Source organism: Ambystoma mexicanum, chromosome 1q, assembly GCF_040938575.1.
Source record: "Ambystoma mexicanum isolate Mex_15411 chromosome 1q, UKY_AmexF1_1, whole genome shotgun sequence".
Taxonomy (NCBI): Eukaryota; Metazoa; Chordata; class Amphibia; order Caudata; family Ambystomatidae; genus Ambystoma; species Ambystoma mexicanum.
This window is the reverse complement of record NC_090922.1, coordinates 1,523,340,350-1,523,359,717: the sequence shown is the minus strand read 5'-3', so window position 1 is coordinate 1,523,359,717 and position 19,368 is coordinate 1,523,340,350. Positions and strand designations below refer to the sequence as shown.

The following is a 19,368-nucleotide window of genomic DNA, read 5'->3' as shown; positions in this document are numbered from 1 at the left end:
AGCCCTTATTCAGAGTGGGTTGTGTCCTCCCACGTATCGAGTGTCTCACCGTGTCTCAGAGACCACACTTTCCATTTATATGGCCACCATACTGACAAGCTCTGGGTGGTCTGCGCGTCATTGTATATGTCTTCTACCTCTGGAGCTCGTCTTCCATATAGTCTTCTGCGTGGTGTGGTCCTGCTTTCGCCCCCTGGCCTCTCAGGGGACAGCTACACCTTGTGACCCTCCATTCTGTCATCAGCTCACCACATCATGATGTGCCTTTTTGTTGAGAGCCCCATAATCCTTCAATAAGGCCGGTTTAGAAAATGTCCCCTCCGTGTTCAAAGGGGCCTTGCTGCCAGGAGTCCTTTTCCACTCTCGTGAGCCATAGGGGCGCTCTGTATGCAGCCGCCGTGCTCCTGTTATCGTCTGTCTCAATGGTCTGTGTTTATTAGGCAGTGCCGGGCGGGCGCTCCTTATGTTCCGTGATGGGGTCCCTCCAATCCGATAACGCTGTGCGGAGAGCGCTCCGCTTCGTGCTGCTTGGGCGCGCACCTCCCACCAGGGCTGTGTCTTGTGCTCCCAATCAAGTTCTGCCCGGAGTTGTGCAGCACGCTGTATGCAGCACGGGCATCCGGCGCATGCATACAGGGATTACCAACCCTGTGCGCCCGTCCTCTCTTCAGAGCCCCGCTTTTTATGGGCGCTTGTTTTCTGGGTCGGCCCACCTTTGTTGTGGTCTGTCGCGGACCCACGTCACTTAGCGTGAACCCACGGCTTACCGCTGCGGAGGTCCCGCTGTGCCCTAGCCTCCCTCCTTCCTTCCTACGTGGCGGTCATCAGTTTCGGGCCGCTGCCCAGGCCCTCGAGTTTCGTTTCCTTTGTCTATCGGCCATTTTACAGAAACACTGTATCGCCAGCAGCCGGCTTCGTCGAGCGGATCCTTTGAAGTTCAGCTCGCGGTTCACTAGATCTTCGCGCGATTCTCGGAGCACACATTCCCACATATATGCTGCCAGTCCTGGGCTCAATAGAACTTTTTTTAAGTTAGCTTCACCGGATCATCCGTCGGATCATACGGAGCAGCGCAGGGTGTACGTCCTATTCCATGGTGCTCAAGCCATGCCCAATTGTGGCCATGTTATTGGATACCACGGAGATGCGGGTTTGAATAAAGACTTTTTTTCTTGGAACAGATGCAGAGTCTATACTATCTTTGAAGGAGGCGAAAGGCCAGTTTGTCAGAGTGTACGCCCGAGGAATCCCATTTCCGTTCGGCTGCCCTGCACTCCCGTTTAAGGGCAGCCAGTTCAAAGTCGTACCAAGAGTTGCACTTTTTGGTAGGCTTCAGGCATTTCCTGATGACAGGGGCAAGAATATCAAGAGTGTTGGAAATGGAGAGGTTAGAGTTAGAGAGGGCTGTGTCAGGGTGGGAGTCAGCCACATGAGTAGAAGGAGCAGAGTAGTTAGAGGCAAAGACAGATACTGACACACTTTTCATGGGTCGGATGACCTTCTAAACCGGAGGCAGCTCCGGGCTTATTGATGCAACAGGAGAAAAGAGTTGTAAGTGAGATGAGAGTGATCGGTCCAGGAGAGAGAGGTAGTGAGAGGGATAGAAAGAGGAATGTCAGTTGAGATGAGAGCATCTAAAGTGTGGCCAGCGGTGTGTGTTGGGCCAGAGGGTAAGATGGAAAGAGAGTCAAAAATATTGCAGAAAGGTTCTGAGGAATCAGGTGAGTCGAGATGGATCTTGAGCTCATCCAGTAGGAGAAGATGAGAAGAGGAGTACAGGAGAGAGGAGGCCAGGTCAGCCCATTCTGAAATGAAGAGGAAGGGCTGACCAGGTGGCCGATAGGTGGCCAGCAAGAGTGAAGAGCTGGGAGAGAGCAAGAGCCTGCAGACCAGGCACGGAAAGGACGAGTAGGCCTTGGTGAGAATGACGCACATAGGGATCCACTCAGGGAAGATTAATGCTACTGCCCACCTTGTCTGTTTGGTCTAAGCAGACAGGAGTATCTTGTAGCCTTCTGGGAGAAGTGTCAAAACTTGTGACAGAGCTATACTTGAACCAAGTTTCCGTGAGGGCAAGAACATCAAGATCCATGAGTTCAAGGAGGTTGCAGATGTCAGAGGAGTGTGTGACAGCCCGGGGGGTAGGGGAGCAGGGGCAAGTGGTCCACCCCATAAATGGCGAGAGTGCCTGAGGGACTGAGGTAGAAGGGGGCAGAAGAGCCTAGGCCGGCAAGGGAGCCAGGATCGATCAACTCGGGGACCGTGGGCGAGACTTGCTTTTATTGCAAATGTACCTTTAGATGCCATTTGCAAAGCTGCTACTTGGAGTTCTATTCACACCTTGGCTGGTTGACTGTCATCCAGTGGTCGATATCGGAGAGCAGGAGGCGAGGTTTGGATGGAGAGATGCAGGGAATTCGGGAATCTTGAAAATGGTCTTGGTGTCGTCTGCATAGTTGTAGCAGGTAATGTTGTGGGAGTGGATGAGCTCAGGGAGGGTAGGCTAAGGTAGAGGTTGTAGAGGAGGGGAGAGAGGCAAGCTTCCTGTGGGACTCTGTGAGCGATGGGGCTGGGAGGGGGAGTAGAAAGGTGGGAGGATGGAGCCGTTAGAGAGGAAGAAGGAAATCCGTTTTAGGGCAGTGCACCTGATGCCTAGAGAGTGGAGTAGGTCTGTGATAGTGACATGCTCTATTGTATCATAAACTGCAGAGAAGCCAAAGAGGATGAGGGCAGTACATCTTGCTGAGTCTGCTGTCCTTTTAATGTCATCTCAGATGGTGGTCGGTCATTTTTTGGAGAAAATAATGTCGAATTGACAATTTTTTTTGAAAAAAAAAAAGTCGAATTCCGTTTTTTAAAATTATATGTTTATTTTGGGGTTTGGGATAAAAAAAATGGGTAAAAAAAAGTTAAGAAAGGGGGGTTGGGGGGGAACCCCCCCATTTCGAAAAAAAAATGCATTAAAAAAAATTCGACTTTTTTTTCGACATTTTTTTTCTCGAAAAAACTTTCGACATTATTAGTTTCTACATTATGACTATAAACCATCTCAGATATGGACAAGGGGGATTTTGTTCCAATCGAGGAGTATGATGCCAGATTGGGCGGGATCGAGGAGGCTGCAGGATTCTGTGACGAGGTAGAGTTGGAAGTGTGCTATGCAATGTGAAACGGTGTTGGAGATTGGGTGGTGCTTTGAGGGGAGGAGGGGGTCGAGGGAGGGCTTTTTAAGTAGAGGATTGACCTAAGAGGTTTTAAATGCTGCTGGGAAAACACCCATTAGTGAATGGTTATTATTGACTTGGTGATTCTGCCTGCCAGGTGGAAGGGAGGATGTTTTTGAGTAGTGCGGGGGAAGAGGACAGGGGTCTCTGTGGGATCCTGAGGGGCGGCTATTGGAGAGTAGCATCAGGAATTCTGGATTGGAGATGGGGTAGAAGGAGCAGAAAAGGGGGTGAGTGAGAGGTGATATAGGAGGGGTCTGAGTGGCAAAGGGGGGGATAGTTGCTAGTGAGGTACTGTTCAATGCCGATGTTAAAGTGATCTGACAGGGCATCACAGATTGATTGAGAGTGAGGGGGGAAGGGCATGACCAGAGGGGGGGGGGGCTTTAATTCTGCAATGATTTTGTGGAGTTCCCTGCTGGGGTTGAGGGCATTGGAGATTCGGGAATGATAGAAAGATCTTTTGGCTATCCTTCTGGCCATAGGCCCTGATTTGCCTGGTAAGGTTGACTTAGTTGAGTGTGTGTTTGGGGGAGGGGCAGGGCAAGGGGGGATGAGGTTCAGCCAGCCATTTAGGTTCCAGGTAGTGGTTGACGGTTTTGAGGGATGTGATGAGGGAGCAAGTAGTTGGCCAGGTCCGGGGAAACAATGACCTTGTTGAAAGGTGGATTCTGGGAGAAAGGTTGGAGATGGAGGGCTGGGGCGGGAGGGGTAAAGGGTTCAGAAGTGAGAAGAAGATGGCAGAGTGATCTGTTTATGCTAAGGGGGAGGGTGGAGGGAGGGGAGTTTGAATCGGTGGAGCTGAATATTGCGCCCAGGGTATGCTCTGCTATGTGGGTGTCCAGAAACAAGTTAGGTCATGTTGAGGGTAAGTGAATAGTGAGAGATGAGGATGGCCGCTAGTGACTCACAAAGGGGTTTCTGTGAGGTGTCTGTTATAGCCAGCAGGTCTGTAAAGGAGTAGGAAGCTGTGGGTGAAGGTGGGGGAGTTTTTGAATTTAACTAGCTGGGATTTTTTGCCAGTGTTGCAGGGTTGTTTCTTATGACTGAGGGTGTAGTTTGTGGAGGATGGCAAGCCCCCCCTGCTCTGCTGGATCTATTGTGTACGACCAGGGAGTATCCAGAGGGGAAGGCCTTGTGTGTGGCGGGGAGAAAGTCGTCCGAAGTCCATGTTTCAGTAAGATAGAGGATGTTAGGGTTTTCAGAGAAGATAAAGTCGACAATTATGTGTTTGTTTTTGGCAATAGATCTAGCGTCATAAATATGCATACGTGGGGTTGTGGTAAGTGGCATTTTAAGGGGGGGGCGTCGAAAGGGGGTATGCCTAGGTCTGGAGAGGGGTGTGTGCCGGGAAGGTGAGATTTTAAGGGGGGGATAGAGGGGAGAGGTCACTGGCAGGAGGGGTTTGCAAAGAGGAGCTGGAGGGGGAGTTCATGGTTAGGGAGAGAGGATAGCGGGAGGTAAGTGTTTATTGTGGTGCTGGGGAGGGTGTGACGTGGTTGGAGTGGGACTGGGAGAGAAAAGAGCACATTAAAGTAGGGATTGGATTTGGTGTTCGGAGAGGAGCATGGGGCAAGCTTGGAGAGTTTACAGGGGAGTAGAAGAGAGTATGCATAGGGTTGGGAATGGGGTAGGTTGTTGAGATATAGGAGAGTGGAATGGGATGAGTTCTTTGGTGGAGGATAGGCGAGGAAATGTAGCATGTGAGAACAGTGAGTGTGGCTTTTGGGTTTAGGGAGGTGTCAGGGTGCATGAGGTGTATGTGTGAGGATTGTCGGCACTGATGATTGGGGAGTCGTAGCTAAGGCAGTACAAGCTGTTCTCTGGGAAGGTTGGGTGGGGGTTGCTGTGAAGGAGAGGCGCGGTGGAGATGAAGGCGGTGCGTGCTGAAGGGGCTTGAAGGGAGGGCAGAGGGTAGTCTGGCAGAGCATGGTTGTGACAGGGAGGGGAGGCAGGGAGGAGCGGAATGGGGCATGGAGGGAAGGTTGAGTGGGAGAAGTGTAGCTAGGCAAAGAGATTACATTGAAAGGTGCCGCAGAGTTTATTTGTTTATTGGACATTTGTAAGGTGCTTATACATCAAGGAAATTGTTTCAAAGCACCCACTAGGCAAGGGAAGGGAACAAAAGAAACAAGACAATGAAAAATGTAAAATACAGAGGCTTTGTGAACATTTAGATTGTGCAAGTGCAGGGAGAGAGAAGGGACAGGGGAAAGGGGGTAGGTGCTAGGGGTCTACAGAGGGCTGCAGTTCTAGGGGGATAAGGTAACAGTTGGTTGCAAAGGCAACAAGTAAGTGCCAAGTAGTGACCACAAGATGGAGGATTGGTCACCAGACCAACAGTAAGTGCAGACCTGTGAGGCAATGGGCCAAGTGGTGTCCAAAGGCAAGTGCAGGGGGGAGGGCGGCTACTGTGGGCAATTGGACAGAAGGCCAGGACCCAGAAAGACGCATAAGGGCCCAGGACACCAATCAACAGCTACTGTGTGGATCAGCATGGGAGGGAAGGAGGGAAGGAGGAGAAAAAGAGGAAAGTCTTGAGGTGATTTGCAGAACTTGAGGTGATCCGTCTCAAGACGGAGAGAAAATGGATGGCTGTTCTAGAGGAGGGAATCGGCCGAGGAGAAGGGAGCGGCCGCCCGCTCTCTGCTTAGAGAAATGCTTGCCCAGCCGAGAGTTGGAACCAGTGGAGTGGAGGGATCTGGAAGGAGAGTACTTGGTGAGAGTGAGTTGCAGATAGCGTCGAGCTCGGCCCCAAGGCAACCTTATGAATGATGCGTAGGGATTTAAATTTGATCCCTGCAGCAACCAGGAGACACTGGAGAGATCTTAGGGCTAGAGAGATACCATCCTTGGGCTTAAGGCCAACGGTAAATCTCACAGCCCTATTCTAGATTAGCTGGAGTGGGCGGATAGAAGAATGTGGTAGTTTGAGGAAAAGGCTTTTGCAGTAGTCCAGCCTGGAAAGAACCAGCGTTCTGGTGACATTGAGCTTCTTGGGGAAGGTGAGTAAGGGGAGGAGTGCCCTGAGTAGGTAGAGTTGGGACTTCTTGACAAGGTCCAAGATGTGAGGAAATAAGAGAGAGAGGAGTCTAAGATAACTCGCAGGTTTCTGGCCTCCGAGGAATGAGAGGGTTTTAGGGCTGGATGTATATGGTCCCTGGGTTACCTGCCGGGTTCAGATAGGGGCAGGGACCGGGGAAATTGTTCCAAGTGTGATGAAGGAGGAGCAAACTATTTGCGTCTGCAGTACTAGGAGGGACTTGGGATCAGCTAAAATTGCAGTGTTAAAATGCAACTATATTCAAAACAAGTAGCAGTGTTAAAGATACACCAAGATTTAAAACAGTGTCAATGTTGAAGATACACCTAGATTGGAAACTATTGCAGTATGAAAGAACCACCTAGAAACAGTCACCGGCTGTGTCTAATGGGTAAACGAGTAGACTGGGCCGATTCAGGCTACAAGTGATTGAGTCTAGGAGTCATACTCAATGGGAAAAGAAGGGTCTGATCGGTGTGAAAGGCTTACAGATGGAGCAGCATGGAAGCAGTACTTAATGTAGTGCAGGAGCGATGAGGAGGTTACAGCATACCGTATCTACTCATAAAATACTTGTCTGGCTGTGGGCCCCTCGTACAAACATGGGCACACAGTTTATGGGAGCTGCCCAGCAGGGAGCTTCCATTTGCTCTAGCCCTTTGCTGGCTGCCCAAGAAAGGCTGTCCTGGAAAAGACTCTGAAAAGATGGTTTTCAGTCATGGGAGCAACAGCACACGGACCACTGGGGGAGCTAAGGAGGGTGATCAGGGGAGGAAAGAAAGTCAGGACAGGGAGAGTGCAGGAAAGGTAAGAGGGTAAACTTAGATGCGAGACATGGAAAAAGGAATCCAGCAAACAATTTTTAAAAAGTGCACACTTGGTACAGGACCAGAAAGCACTTACCTGCACCTATGGGATTCAGAAGTAGTGGGAAAGTGGAGCGTTAGGCTACTTGGGTTAAAAGTTAAAAGCACTCCAGTGCTCATTCGTGGGTTATGGTCACGTGCAATTTTGTTGTCTCGACGGATCCCCGTTCACTAGGAGAAGGTAGTCATTCTTCTGGAATTTTCTTGTTCTTCGATCAGAAGCTATTGCAGAAGGATTGCTGAACATTCCCTTAAGACTAATCCAGTTTTACCAGGAGATGGGAGTCGTTCTCCTGGTACCATTTCAATTTGTGTTGAAGCCTTTTCTCATTAGTGTTAGGGATAGAAAAGCACAGAGGACATACTATTTGTTTGGACAACCACACTGACAACGAGCACCCAAGTGATCTTGCTTTTAGGTAGGGAAACGTATCCGTTAGGGGTAAGGAAAGGTAGGCATTTCTCTTATTTGTTGAATAAAGATTTCCTATTGCAAATACCACTCATTTGTCTGCCAAAGCTGGCAGACAATGCATAGATAAAACCCCACTCTACCTTAGCTACGAGCCAACCCCTCAACGCTAGATTTAGGCAGATGGAGGGCGATGTTGTCTTACTTGACCAACCTCAAGCACATTTTTCTGTGGTAGGTGCTGTGTCACTGTATTTGAAATCAGCAGGGTCCGCTTCCTTACGTCATCAGCCTGCTTTGTGAAGTAGGACAATATTTTAGAATCTTATGGTAGCGTCTGCACGAATGCACGTTTGCACCTGCGGCCAGTGAATGCTGCTGCTTTATCGGCAACAAATCATAAATTATGGGGGGGGAAATAGCTGACTTTTTGACAGATGTACCTGTAAAGAAGCAAGTGGCCTTTAACGCAGGCCTTGCAGTAGCTAAGATTGCCCAAGAAATTCTAGAGGCGTCTGTCTCTCACATCGATCCAGTCAGCATGTGCGTCGCTACGGACATGAGAAGGTCTGCACGGATGCATGCCACTAAATTCACAGCCGACGTGCAAGAGAGGATTCTAGATCTCCCCTTTGAGGGCACAGACCTGTTTCACTCATCAACAGACAAGGAGCGTACGAAAAAGAAAACTAGTACACAAACTGCTATGTCTTTGATGATTTTGACAAAACCATCCACTGAGCAGTTTTCTAGCTCCCAGCAAAGATCTGACCATAGCCCCTCTCCTTCAGTGGTTTTAAGCTGGTTTCAGGACTGAAGAACCAGGCAGCCTGACTACACAGTACGCATCGAAAAAAGCAGCAGTGTTACCTCTCCTCCCAAGCCTGAGATGCTAAAAAACAATGAGACCAGCGTCCGGGTCCACGACATTCCTGTCGAAGGCAGACTTGCCCAGCACGGGTTAGCTTGGCGACACCCGTTTCAAAACCCCAGGATCATTTCTGTTATTTCAGCGGGTTTTCAACTCCCCTTCCAGCCCTTTATCCAACTCACATGCCCGGCTTCAAATCGGCTCACTGTCTTTCCTCACGGGGATACACAAACTGGTTTTCGACCCGGCAGTTGAAAACATCCCGCAGAAGGAGAAGTGTCAGGGCTACTACTTGAGAATATTTGCTATTCGCAAGAAGAACCAGGCTGACCATAGAGTAGTACTGGATTTGTCAAAACTAATCCTTTTCCTACCTGTAGAAAAGTTCAAAATGGTGATGCCAGTTCACATAGCCGAGGCGCTGTGCTCGGTATATTGGAAGGGCTCCCTGGACCTTAAGGACAGCAATCTGCATGTCCCCATTTGGCAGCCGCACAGGCAAATGCTATGTTTTATGGTAATGGACTGTCACTTTCAGTACAAAGTGCTGCCATTTGGTTTGAACTCTGCTCCTCGGGTGTTCACAAAGGTAATGAATGCCATATTTGCCATTCTAGGATGGAGGGTCACCACAGACATTCCTATCTCGACGACTGACTCCTTAGGGTCAGGTCCCCACACAATGCAACGCTTTCATGTCACAGTCTGATGCAAATACTCTTCCAACTAGCTTTTCCATCAACCTAAGGACGTCCGATCAAGTTCCCGCCCAGAACTTGGCGTTTCTGGAAATTAAATGGGACACACTATCGGACAGGATATTCCCTAGCCAGGACAGTTTCAGGGATGTTCTGTCTGCAGCCAATCACTTTCTTATAAGGCAATCAACATCGGCATGGTGGTTCCAGCATATTTTGGGTCTGATGCTGTTAGGAAGGATTTTCTATAATCTGATCTAGTGGACAGTTGTATAGAAGGCCAACCTAGTATAGTGACAGGGACAACTCTGGGAGCTATGACCAAACCAGCTCAAGGTAGCAAGGCGAGCGGTCTAGGCTAAGTCTGAAGAGGTGGTGCGCTTGCAAGAGGTCCCCAATGAGTACACACAGTTCAAAATCAGGGATTACATTTAGACAGTCAGTTATATAAATACTTTTTTGAATGGCTATTAGACAATTGGAGATGAGGGAAGGAGAGGAGGTGGCTGAAGGAAGCCTGAAAATGAGTTGGGTGTCGTCAGCATAGCACATAGCAATTTGAGCAGAAAATGGAAATGCAGTAGGTGAGAGTTACCAGGTATTGGTTGAAAAGCCAGGACGAGAGGTTAGACCCCTGCGGGGGGACACCACAGGTGGAGATGGAGATAGAAGATACGAAGGACCCAAGTTGTACCTTGGAGGGCCGATCAGAAAGGAAATAGGTCAGCCAGGCCAGAGCCTGATCAGTGATACCCAGGTTGTCACAGATACGATTGAGCAGAGTGGTATGGTTGACCATGTCGAACGCAGAGGAGAGATTGAGTAGGATGAGGACAGAGGGAATGCTAGTCAAGGTTGGAGAGCAGGTCTCCACGGATGTTCAGGAGAGCAGTTTCCGTGCTTCTGGCAGCTCTGAAGCCAGATTGGTGGTCATGGACGGAGCCAGCAGAGTCGGAATGAAGATTAAGCTGAGAGATGGCCAGCTTTTCGAGGAGCTTACTCAAAAAGGGGTTCCATGTGATAATACCGCCACAAAAATATCGCGATACAAAAATATCGCCATATTTTTGCGGTGAAATGCACAATTGACCCTGCGGGGGACACCCCCGCAACCCCCGCTCCCACATAATATCCCCAATAAAAATATCACCTATGGCGAACCAAACGGCCATATTTACGGTGATATTTTTGTTGGGGATATTAATACCTGATAACTTAAAAGGGAGTAATGGAAATTGGGCCAGACATGAGGGATCAGCTGTGGCTTTCTTGAGGAGAGAAAGCACAAGGGAGTGCTGTTAGGCTGAAACTTGTGCAGTTCCCTTAGGGACCACTGCAAAAAGTGTAGGACTACAGGAGTTAGCAGTAAACCCAATTGGTAGCAGTCTGCACCACCCAGATTTACCTGGTAGCTGTGGCTGAGCAGTCAGACCTCTCTCAAGAAGAGTTAGGCAGTATACAGAGCATACACAATAGGGCAGGTAAACACAGTAGAACAAGCAAACACTGACCAGAGCTTTGGTGTAAAAGATATATTATAATTTATTTAAAAACACATCTAAGAAAACACACTGGCACTAATCTCAAACACGTTCAAAAACACAGTCACTAAAGTACATACACTCCCTTAAAAGAATATTAGACAAGTCTTAAGTAAAGCCCCACTTATTTTCAGACAGTGGTGAGTGCTTAACGCAGATGGCACTCTAATAATTCGGTTTCCAAGGGAGAGAAAGGCAGAGCATAAATTGAAACAGATCGCAACACTTTCAAAAGAACACAGCAAGAGAGCAAGGCAGAATCAAACCGTGAAGTTAGAGTTCAGAAAGCCGGATCCACTTTCAGAGGATCAGAACGAAATGTGTCCAAGGTCACACGGTTGAAAAGTGCACAAAAGTCTTGAAAAGGTTCAGAAAGAAGTTGGACCAAAAGAAAGGGACCAGTTAGATGGTCAAGAGGCCAGCCCAGTCCAGAAGGTTAAGGATTTACTGTCACCTTGTAGCAATCTATAGAAAGGGAGGCCAGGCGGACACAGTACATTGAAATGGTGAGAACACTCCAGCGGGGGCAGTTGTTCCTGGCAGCGGTTGCGAGCCGGTGCTTCGTCCGGCAGAAGAGAAGATCTCGGCGGGGAGGAAAGCAGGAGGTCATTGTGCTGCCAGGGAAGAAACCAGCCATGGAGTTTCTCGATTAAAAGGAGTGGTCCTTTCTTTCGCAGTTCAGTGGTAAATGGCTATCCGGTTGCCAGGGTGCTTGGCACGGGCAATTCGACCACTAGACGTCCTGGTAGGTGAAAAAGGAAAGCAAACTGGGTGTCCCACCAACTCTAGGGGAAGAGACTCTCTGGCAAGAAGATCTCCTCGGTTGTCGGGAAGTGGTGAGACGGTTCAGCAGGGCTCCACCGGTGGTGTCGTTGTTGCAGGTCGGCTCAGCTTCTCCCTCTTCGGATTCTCAGGACCTGTGGCGACTTCTGAAGTTCCAGTCCCAAAAGCCCTGCTTTTATGCAAGAAACTCCCATTCATTCAGCCTAGCTGTCAATCAAACATGCTAAGTGGTGAGCCGGCCGGCTCACCACTTGGGCCAATCACACAAGAGTGCGACTTGAGTTGCCCAGGCAACTCAGTCCAGGGTGCCTAAACCCCCTCCCACACCCCCTGTGGTACCCAGACAGACTGGCACCACTTTTGAAGGCTTCTGTGGAGAAGCCCGCCAAAAAAGTGGAACAAAGGGCTCGACTTGGGTTCGAGTCACAGAAGAGAACACAAATGCCATTTTAGAATAGAGTTCTGGCAAAAAATACCAACCGGTGAATTAATATTAAATAAATAACCCGGCGGTATGTTCGAGGCTATAGGAATTAAATAATTAAAGTTGGTAGCCTCGAACAATGGGAAAATCCCATAGAGATATATTTGCGGTCAGTAGTATCCACTGCCACCAGCCAAAACTCGATCAGGGGGGACAGAGACGTGCCCCCTCGACTAACAGACCCCGGGGCAATCAAATTGCCCTGACCGGTACGTCCACAATATGATGGTTTGTACTGGTTTCTGTTCATAATTTGGGACTAGTAAAGCCAATGGTGACTTTACATGCCCTGGGAGACAGTAGTTAGTCCCAGGGTATGGAGTCTATGGTGGGGTGTCACTATGACACCCCTGTGTCACTGCACTGAGGGTGCTGTGTAACACACATAGTAAAAACACATGAGACCCTATGGAGTAAAAGACCCCATAGCCCATAAAACACATTAACAGTCAAAGGAACCCCTCAAATCATGTCCGAGTGTGAGGAAAAGAGACTCCCTCTTGGCAGGAGAAAAAAACAAACTCCAGAAATCCAGCAAAGCTGCTGGGGGACTCATTAAGTTAGGAAATTCAGCCTAAACAGAGAATTCTCCCTACCAAGTGCTTAAGAAGGGATGGAAAAGAGCCAGAGAAGAGGGCCGGAGCAAGGGTGTCAATGTGGTCGTTAATGGTTTTAGAGGAACATGGATGAACCTGTTTTGATGAGGTTTTCATAGATCGGACTTGTCGAGCTACCTCATCAGGGTAGTAAAGAGGAAAGGAGTAGAAAGGGGGTCAGGGGTATCTCAGGGAGGATCAGCAAGCCGAGAAGAAGCAAGAGGAGGAGGGGAGTGGAGGAGAGGGTGGACAAGATGTCTTGGGTTTTAGAAATAAAGTGAGAGGCAAGGGCATTGCAAAGAGCCTGGTAGGCGAGAGGAGGGGTGGAGACAGCAGCAGGGTTGGCCAGCTCCTTGCAGTTTTTAAGGAGTTTGGCCGAATTGTTAGATGCTGCAGAGACGCAGGCTTGTATGTGGACTCTTTCCTTGGTGCGGACAGCGAGTCGATATTGCCTTTGGAGCAGGCAGCAGGCCAGTTTGTCAGAGAATGAGCAAGAAGCCTTCCATTTCCTCTCCGCCACCCTACACTTATGTTTAAGTGTAGCTAGGTCAGAGTCATACCAAGAATTGCACTTGGCTTTGGACTTCAAACAAATCCTCATGACGGGGACAAGAGCATCGAGAGTAGCGGAAATAGAGGAGTAGAGAAGAGACTGGGCTGTGTCAGTGTGTTCGTCAGCCTGGGGTTGAGGCGTGATCGAGAATGTTGCAGCGAAGGCCTCGACTGACGCACACTTCATGGGCCGGATATCCGAGAAGGTTGGTGGCAATCTAGGAGTGGGTTTGATGGGAGGAGATGAAAAGATGACAGGAGAGGAGGCAGTGATCACTCCAAGAGAGAGGAATGGTAAGGGGAGGTAGAGAGAGGGAGGCCGGAGGAGATCCAGACATAGTGTGTGACCACCTGAGGGAAGGATAGAGAGGTAGAGTGAATCGCAGAGGTCGCGAAAGAGTGCAGATGAGGGACAGGCAGAATCAAGATGAATGTTGAGGTCACCAAGGAGGAGGAGTTGAGTGGTTGAGGCCAGGAGGGAGGAGGAGAAGCCTGCCCACTCGGAGAGAAAAGAGGTGATTTGACTAGGGGGCTGGTATAGAGTAGCAACAGTAAGAGAGTGGCTAGGAGGGAGAGAGAGCCTGCAGACTAGGCATTCAAAAGAGGGGTAAGCCTGAGTGGGGATGAGAGAGGCAGAAATCCACTCAGGGAAGATCAGGGCTACACCACCTCCAGGCCGTTCGGATCTGGGGGCTGAGAGGATCCTGTAGCCGTTGGGGAGGAGAGAATCAAAAATTGTGACAGAGCTGGCTGTGAACCACGACTCAATGAGACAGAGGACATGAAGGTCAAGTTCTTCTAGGAGGTTGCAGATGTGGCCGGGGTGTTCAGCAGCCGAGCGAGAGTTGAGTGGCAAGATAGAGAAGGTTGCTAGCCTTAAAGACCTCCCGGGGATGGGTACAAATCATAAGTACGCCCTGCGGAGGTGTGGAAGGAGTTTGAGATGGGGCAGAGGAGGAAGTGGAGGAGGGCAAGGTAGCCAGGGGAAGAGAATAGGGGACAGCAGGAGATGAGAGGAAGTTGATCAGGCGAGGGAACCGCCTATCAAAGAGGAGGAGATTAGCCTGAGTGCCTTGCTCCATGACAGTGCCATTTAGATGGACATTAATGATGACCCTGGAGGAGTCAGAGATCCATGCGGACTTCCCAGGGGGTGCCATCATTGATGGGAGAGGAGAAGACCGGACAGAGCATAGAGATCATATGAGGGGTCCAGAGATCTGGTGAAGGAACGAAAAAGAAGTCAGTGAGGGTTTGTTTAACAGAAGCGCTGGAATAGGTAACAGCGATGGGGAGACCTGCGTTGGAAGGCAGGATGTCCTTTTTGAATTTCTTCTAATCAGACTTAGTGAGAAGGGAAGGATGGGTGATATAGAAGCAGTTTGAGTAGATAGGAGAAACAGATAACGACATTGGCAGATGGAGAGAGAAGGCATTAGGAGAAATATACAAGAACAGCGGTACGGAGCAGTTTCTGGGCTAGCAGGTTACAATTGAGGGCCGAAGTAAAGTGAAAAACACAACCAGATTTGACTTTCTAAAATACACCCAAATTTGACTTTCCAAAACACACCCAAATATGGCTTTCAAAGCAATTGCTAAGGCACAAATAGGTAAAAGAAATGAGGTAGGATTACAGGGGAGTGCTGAGACAGGAGCATTCGAGAGCATAGGGCACAGGCAGAGGGTAGAGTGAAGGTCCATGAAGGGAAACAGAGTGTAGGCAAAGAGGGAACTAACTAATGGAGAGGGAAGTAAGAGAGACTTGGTAGTCCGGTTTTATAGCTGAGTGAGCTGTCAGGCTGTGGTAGTAGCATCATGTAGCTTCCCGGTAGCGGACAGGGAAGCAGACAGGGGCCTTAGTAGTGGGCCTTTGAAGTAGGGGGCCGGTTAAAGCCTGCCGGCCCCCAATAAGATAATTTATGGAGCCCAATGACAAATGGGCATGCAGGGCACAGATAACAGGGAATCACTCAGGCTGCCTTCACAGGATGAAAAATGCAGTAGGGCAAAATACATATAAAATCCTGGTAAAGGAAGGTGAATATTAGTAGAAGCACTACAGGTCCACAGAGATACAATACTAGCTTCAGAAGTACCTTCCTAAGATGTATGGGGCCTTGTGCCCAAAAGTTCACCAAAGTTCCATACAGTTGTGTGAAGCTGGAAAAAATAAAGATGGGTTATCTGCGGTCCAATGAACAGTTCCAAGTGGTAAAGTGTCCCTAACTTTCAGATTACTTCTGTGAACAAGCTTTGGCAAAGCCAAACTATTTTAAAAGTTATGAAATCTTATAACGGGGAGATGGTAAGTATCGCTGCAACTCACCTGCCGTACTATGATTCTTCACAGGACTTGACAGGTCTGCTGAAGAGGGTCCGAGGTTGCTTTTCCCATTGCCAGCTCCAGCCCTTGATTCCCACGGGCTTCAGGTTTGAGCACTTCTCCGGTCAGAGGCTATTGCTGGTGCAAGTTCTTCAGGTTGGAAAATGCCAAAAAACCCGATGCAGTGCCCCTCTCAGGACAGGACTGGACACAGGCAAGTAGTTTCGGACTACGGCCACTGATGCATGGTGACACAGGCGGATTCACTTACCATGGTCAGACTTTGCTTCCTATCTTGAGTCCCCTTGATGCTAGGACCATACAATTTCACAGAGTTGAGTCGTCTAGCATAAACTGGCAATCACCCAAGTTTCAGGCCTCAACTCGTAACGGTAACGTCAGCAGCACGATAGCCCAAACTCTGAGCTGGACAGCCACTGGACGGTCCAGGGGCACTTACGAAGGCTTTGTCGTAGGACCCCAAGCTGACGTTGAGAATGGATGGTTCATACACTCAAGGGTCGCACTTCCTTCACAGGACTGCTGGAGATCTTCAACAAGACAGGGCTCTTAAGGGACAGCATCAGAAGTTGTTTACCAGTCTCCTTGCGGGTCTTCCAATTGGCAGGGTAGTTGGCGCCTACGGTTTCTTCCAGGATCTCTCCAGTGTGGGTGCAGTGGTCCTCTTCTTTTCAAACAAGCCAGGTAAGAGCTGAAACTCCCCCTAGCCAATTACAGATTAGAGACAGACACACCCACACCACTCCACTCCCCTTCCCTCCCCTCCCCTCCTCTCCCCTGATGGCACAACTCATGAATACCACTGAGACAAATTGGAACCAGACAGTCCCAACCCACTTCCAGGCAGCAAACCCCCATGGCCCTGCAGTAGCCCGCCAAAAGCCTCTGATTTCCCGGGTGCTGGAAGTCCATATAAGGATTTTCCTGCTCTCACAGGCCATGAAGAAGGGTTAAAGACTAGATAACCAAGTAAAAAACCAAAAACCTCTTGGCACGGCCATGTTTGCGCACTAGCCATAGATAGTAAATTACACCAAAAAAATTGCAAAAGTAACTGCTGCCACCAGCTTGTCCCTTAGGCACACCTAAAGTAACCAAACATCCTCTGTGTTTTAGTCTAGGGCAAAACAGAAAGTGTACCCCATTGTACTGCATTGTAATATGCATTGTACAATAATAACAAGTTACCAAAAGTAGTAACAAGACGAAGGGAAACAATGCTTCCCAGTACTGACAGCCTCAAGGACATGTCAGTTTCCCCATGATAAAATGAGAAAAAGCCAGTGTAGTCACTGCAAAAAGAGCAGGTCAGATTCAAAAATAAAAGCAAAAGGTTTGGGGGTCCATAGAAATGGAAGGAAAGGTGCTGTACAGAGGAATCTATCCTAACAGATGGCTTTGTGTGTCCCAACAGTCCGACTAGCCAGACTCAAAATGAGGGCCCTTCAGATGCATTTTAGCAGTTCATGCGACTGGGAAAAGGGAAATCAATGAGATAGGATCTCAATCCCTTCCTTTCTGCAAAAAGACCTGTGGTGGAAGCAAGAGGGCAAAGTCATGAGGCGGACCCCTTTCCGTCAGCTGACACATTCAGTTATGATTACGACTGATTCATGTATGGATGGCTGGGGTGCGACCTTGGAATGTCTCACCATGCATCGCAAATGGAGACTTCAAGAGCAAAAGTTCCACATAAACTATCTGGAGCTACTGCGCTAGCACTTGGGGCTTTCCAACGTATGACATGGAAGAGGACAGTCCTGGTCAGGACAGACAGTTCCACTGCAGTGTACTACATCAATAAGCAGGGCGGGGTGTTCTAGGTCTCATCTGCTTTGCAGGTTAGCTGTAGACATGTGGAATTGGGTGGTGATCCAGGGAATTCACCTCCAGGCAGTGCATCTTCCAGGGAACACAGAAGCAGGCAAGCTCAGCAGGCGGAGTTCCACTTGCTGGGGGCACCGACAGGTAAACCTGTTTGCAGTACGAGAGAACACCAAATGCCCCATTTACGCTTCATGGATGGGGAAGAGATCCCTGGGAGACTCCATCCACATCTCGTGGCAGGGGATGTGGTGTTATGCATTTTACCAAATTCTGTTGGGTCAGAAAGTCCTCTGGAAGCTCAGGGACTCAGAAAACTGTACAATGTTTCTGGTATTTCCGCATTGGCCAACCAGAGTATGGTTCTCGGATCTGCTTCTGCTGGAACGCAAAGAGCCTATTCCTTTAAAGACAGGGCATGTCCCCCTATTAACACAGCAAGCAGGAGCAGTGAATCATCAAGCTCCGGACAAACTGGCCCTCAGGGCCTGGTTCCTGAAGAGCTAACCACAGGTCATCTAGGTCTCGCAGCTAAATTTTAAGATCATTCAGCCGGCCAGGAAGGGGTCTACTAGAGCCTAGTACAAGAGCAAATGGTCTAGCTTTTAGACTAAGGATAACATTAACCCACTGCAGTGCTATTTTGATCATGTGTTGTCATTTTCCTCTCACCTGCTTCACTATGGAGTACAGGTGGCTACATGTAGGACGTATCTGGCGGCTATAGGAGCGTACAGAAACTCTGAGCGTTTAGCGCTCTCATTAGCTAATCCAGTTCTTAAGAGACATCTGCAGGGGTTACTAGAATGCATCTTCCTTTACCGCGTCCACGTCCAGTGTGGGACTTGAATATAGTTCTTGCTGCACTGGCACATAAACCCTCTGAGCCAATGGCATCTGTTGACATAGTTTGTCAATTGGAAAAAACATATTCTAGTTACCTTAACGTCTGTACCCTGGGCCAGTGAAATTCAGACGCTAGTGGCAAATGAACCATACAGTGTCTTTCAGAAAGCTAAGGTGTTGCTTGGGACACTTCTGAGTTTTCTTCCTAAGGTGGTGTCGGCATTCCATCTAAACCAGGACATAGTTCTCCCAAATTGTTTTCAGAATCCCACCTCTCATGCCGACAAAGTGCTGCATTGCTTAGATGTATGTAGAGCAATCATTTTTTGCTTGTATAGGGTCAGGCACTTCAGGAGGACAGGCATCCTTTTCATTACTTCTCAGGGCTCATCTCCAGGGTCACAGGAATCCAAGGCGTCCATAGCCAGATGGTTGGTAGCGGCTATATGTCTGACGCGTGCAGGCTTGAGGGTAAACAAACACCTACAGGAATTCCTGTGCATGCGGTCGACCTAGTTTCAGCGACCTGTACCATTGGATGTGGTAAGTAGAGCTGCCAGTTGGGCATCTCCTTCAGCATTTTGGAAGCATTACTGCCTCCACACTAGCGCAAGCTCAGATGCAGCTTTCGGACAGTCAGTACTTAAAAATCTGTTCTCCACTTCTTGATAATAAATGGTCCTCCTCCCCTATAAGATGGTGCGTTGGAATCACCCGTGTAGTATGAAGGAAAGGGGAAGGGGCGCAGGAGTAATAACAAGTTTCTCCCCGTAGTAATCCTAGTCCATAGTCCCCTTTTCTCCATATGACCCACCAGCATCTCCATAAAATCACCTTTTAAACTAAACCTTCTCTGGTCCATTGCCACAAAGGGGACTGAGGAGAGGCACTGGTTATGAAAGTCTCCCGATTGCATATACATTTTACAGCTGTAAAGGTCTGTGCTGCTGTTTCTTAATGTGTTGGGTCTCTTAGAAGCACATGCCTAACTGTACACATCTCTTAACAGTGGACTTTATGAAAAACCGGGTTCAGAATTGTTGGGCGCTATTTAGCTGATGTTTATAGCTTAGGAGAGCCTGGCTAACTTTAAACCAATAGTTACTAGGAGCTTCTTTTGACCCCCCCAGGCTACCTGGCACCACACAATCATACATATCTGATATTAACTCTGTAGGTTTTGTAACATGGATGAAGGACACATTTAGGAGACATTTAAAGTGGAATGGAACATACGCCTTGGGGGAGAAAAATGAGTGTGAGAATCTCATGCGCATGTTA

The 19,368-nt window shown here is 48.8% G+C and overlaps 1 protein-coding gene across 8 annotated transcripts in view; it reads left to right on the top strand.

The window, feature by feature from the left end:
• The window catches only part of SZT2 (SZT2 subunit of KICSTOR complex), a 2,035,845-nt gene that overhangs the window by 520,569 nt on the left and 1,495,908 nt on the right, over window positions 1-19,368 (top strand). The window lies entirely within an intron of this gene.